A 4,778-nucleotide genomic window follows, 5' to 3' on the forward strand; every position below is an offset into this window, starting at 1 on the left:
GTGTGTGTGTGTGTGTGTGTGTGTGAATTGGAATTAATAAGGGTTTAGTAATCCAACCCATTATTTCTGTTTTATATATATAGATAGAAAGACAGACAGACAGACAGACAAGCAGACAGATAGACAGACAGACAGATAGATAGAGAGATAGAAAGATGGATGGATGGATGGAAGGGTGTGTGTGTGTTGATGTAGTTAGCTAATGGCATAGATAGAGAGATGCAAGCACAGTGTCAACAAGAAGCAGATTTAAAATAAAGACACCTAATAGCCAGCCAGCCAGCCAACCTGCCAACCAAACAGACTGACATGCAGAAAGACAGACCGTCAAAATGACAGAGATAAGAAGGGGCACAGATAAAAATGACAGTCAGTGAGACAGTTATAGATATTATTGGTGTGTATATTGACATACATGTAGATATGATGAATTCTCCATTGATTTTGATGACATGTGTTTAGTTGTTTGATTAACTGAACAACCAACTCATAAAAATAATGTGCAAGTGGCTGAGTATCCCAAAGACATATGTGCTTTTAAAAATAAATCTCATGTATGTTCATTTGCATGGAGATGTATTCTTTTATTCTTTTATTTGTTTCAGTCATTTGATTGCGGCCATGCTGGAGCACTGCCTTTAGTCGAAGAAATCGACCCCAGGACCTATTCTTTGTAAGCCTAGTACTTATTCTATCAGTCTCTTTTGCTGAACTGCTAAGTTACAAGAACGTACACACACCAGCATCAATTGCCAGGTGTTGGTGAGGGAACAAACACAGACACACACACACACACACACACACACACACACACACACACACATATACGATAGGCTTCTTTCAGTTTCCGTCTACCAAATCCACTTACAAGGCTTTAGTCAGCCTGAGGCTATAGTAGAATACACTTGCCTAAGGTGCCACACAGTGGAACTGAACTCAGAACCATGTGGTTGGTAAGCAAGTTACTCACCACACAGCCCCTCTACTCTTACTTGTTTCAGTCATTTGATTGTGGCCATACTGGAGCAGTGCTTCTTTAGTCGATCAAATTAACCCCATAACTTATTCTTTGTAAGCCTAATACTCATTGTATTGGCCTCTTTTGCCAGTGTGCTAAGTTATGGAGATGTAAACACGCCAACATCGGTTGTCAAGCGATGGTAGGGGAGAAAACACAGACACATAAATACATATTTATATACAGACATATATATATACATATATATATACGATGGGTTTCTTTCAGTTTCCATCAACCAAATCTACTCACAAGTCTTTGGCCAGCCTGAGGCAATAGTAGAAGACACTTGCCCAAGGTGCCATGCAGTGGGACTGAACCCAGAACTATGTAGTTGGCAATCAAGCTTATATATATACTACACTCTCGGAGTGGTTGGTGTTAGGAAGGGCATCCAGCTGTAGAAACTCTGCCAGATCAGATTGGAGCCTGGTGCAGTCATCTGGTTTGCCAATCCTCAGTCAAATCATCCAACCCATGCTAGCATGGAAAGCAGACGTTAAACGATGATGATGATGATGATGATGATGATATATATATATATATATATATATATATACATGCCCACATTATTGATTATTCTACTATTATATTACCTGTATGAGACCCTACCATATGCACACACTTTCACATATACAATATACATACAAACATGTATATATTCATATACATCCAAATATACACATGTATACACATATTAACTTTCTGCTAATCTCAATCTCACAGATAGATAGATAGGCAGACACAACAAACACACACTCATAGACAACACATACACGTGCACATGCATGCATGTAGATACATATATAGACTGCATGACATCGACATTAACATACACAACTTGACACTCATGTATATTTACAGACAGACAGTAGGCACATACATATATATACATAATTAATATCAATGACAACTAGACATATGCACGCACATTCACACACTTGCTCAAACATGCACACATTAGCAATCATATGCATAAACTGGAAAAAAGGACACACAGACACACACACTACATATACATAGGCATGTACTCGCCCGCATGCAAACACAAGTGTATACATACATAAACACACATGCACCTACATGACAGATAGACGCACAGACACACCCATACACACTTTAACTGTCAGACATGATATAAATGAAGTCCCCATTATTATCATCAACATCATCATCATCATCATCATCATCATCATCATCATCATCATCACCATCAACATCTATCAACTACCATTTGTGTTGTACATTATCATAAATGCACCACACATCCCATTCTGTCATCATTGTCCCAACTTCATCAGCAGTCATAGCATCACTGTCCTACATCAGAAATGACATTCATGGTTTATCCTCCCATGGGGCATTTCACAGATGATGACTTGACTGGTTGGCAACACTGAGTATCAAAGACAATACCCACCCATCTGACAAGCTGTAGTCATCTTCCTGTTATGTTGTTGGTCAGCTGGGGGAGGAGGTTACCATAAAACTATTCATTGGTTACTTTCTTTCCATCAGATGAAACTGAAGGTCATCCGCACCACTTGAAGACATCCACCAATGTGGGACATTGTGACACAATATCGCTATTAGTTGTTCACGTGACTCAATGTTCACAGATACTTTTCATCTATTAAACCTATTTACAGTGCTAAGGCATGGCTGTGTAGTTGAGAAGCTCACTTTGCAACCCTGTAGTTCTGTAGTTTCAGGTTCAGTCCCCCTGCGCAGTACTTTGGACACATGTCTTCTAGGCCTACCCATTCCTTGCAATTAAATTTAGTAGATAGAAAATGTATGGAGGCTCATCATATGTGTGTGATTGTGTGTGTGTGTATAAAATTCATATACATATATAACACCCTAACTTAGTTGTATACCATGATCTCGCAATCGTGAGATCGTGGTTTCAATTCCTAGAGCAGGTGATATGTTGTGTTCTTGAGCGAAACACCTCATCTCACGTTGTTCTATGATCACAGCTCTATGGTACATGTTCAGACATCGATTTGATGGAGAGAGTGAGATAATGTGCAGCACAAACATTTGATCACTATAAACAAATCATTTGTGCAGGTCATTTGGCAAAAGCTGAATGCTCATTCATGGTCTTTGACTAGAGAGTCCATCATATATACACATAAATACTTATATATTCTTATTTTTGTTGTCTTATACTCCAAATTTCTTGAAATTCTTCTGAACAATATTTGGATTAATTTATTATACATGAGGAATTACCTTGGCTGTTTATTCCAGTTGCATTAATTGGTATCTGATTGTTTGATGTAATTAACCAAATTCGTTTAACACTTAGTGCTTTATAGATATCTGCCTGGATTTTTTAATCCCTTTTACTTTGTGTGTGTGTGTGTGTGTGTGTGTGTGTGTGTGTGTGTGTGTGTGTGTGTGTGTGTGTGTGTGTGTGTGTGTGTGTGTGTGTGTGTGTGTGTGTGTGTATTTATGTTGTTGCACTTGTGTTTGTCCCCCACCCCAACTTGTCAACCAGTGTGTGTTTCCGTAACTTAGTGGTTCAGCAAAAGAGAATGATATAATAAGTACCCAACTTAAAAAAAAAAAGAAGAAAAACGACAAGAACTGACGGTGGGTGGCAATTTGTTCAACTACACCTTTCAAAGAGGTACCCCAGCATGGCAACAGTTCAGTGGCTAAAACAAGTAAAAGATAAAACATGCAGTAGTAGCTACAGAATACCTTTGTACAGGGGTTGTTATTATAATATACCTGTACACAGTTGTAACTATTATAGGGTACCTCTATGCAGTGGTAGCTATTGTAGGGTACCTTTTCCACAGTGATCTATATTATAAAGTATTCACTTACTATTAGTTATAATATGATATCTACTAACAGTGGTAGCCATTATAAAGTCCCTATATACAATGGTAGCTATTATATGGTACATATTTACAGTACTATATGCAGCAGTAGTGGTAAGGGTGCTGGACTCATGATCATAAGGTTGTGGTTTCAATTCCTGGATCAGGCAATGCATTGTGTTCTTGAGCAAAGCACTTCATTTCACGCTGCTCCAGTCCACTCAGCTGGCAAAAATGAGTAACCCTGCGATGGACCAGCATCCCATCTAGGTGGGGAATATGTATATATACAATGAAACCAGGAAACTGGCCCTGTGAGTCGTCAGGACTCAAGAAGGTAACCATACCTTTAGCTTGACCTTAAAATACCATGATAGACATTATAAGGTGAAATTTTCAGAGGTACCTAATGTGAAATACCTATTTAAATCCTAGCTATTATAAGGTACTTTTATACAGTAGTAGACATGATAATGTACCTCAGTACAATAATACCTATTTTACAGTACCTATTTCCAGGGTTAGTTATTATCAAAATCTACCATCAGTTAGCTGCCAGTACAGAATAATTCCTTTTCATTTTTATTACAACACTAGCAGAAACACCCGGCGTTGCCCGGGTTAAGGAGAATAATGAAATCTAAAAACGCTGTCTAGACTACGCAACCCTCAACTGTTAGTAGCTACGATACCATATTTCTACATTAATAACTCTCCAATCCATGCCAGCATGGAACATAGATATTAAGTGGAATGCTAGAAGAAAGTTTTCAACTCATATGTATATAAAGTAAATACACGTAATTCAGAAACACGTTTTTGTGTATCTTATTTCGTAACCAAACAAACAGGTACAGATTATAAATAATGAAAGGCCAATTTTGGTGATTCATTTGACAGAGGTAGTAGAGAGACAATGC

This window comes from Octopus bimaculoides, chromosome 8 (genome assembly GCF_001194135.2).
Source record: "Octopus bimaculoides isolate UCB-OBI-ISO-001 chromosome 8, ASM119413v2, whole genome shotgun sequence".
In the NCBI taxonomy this organism is placed as follows: Eukaryota; Metazoa; Mollusca; class Cephalopoda; order Octopoda; family Octopodidae; genus Octopus; species Octopus bimaculoides.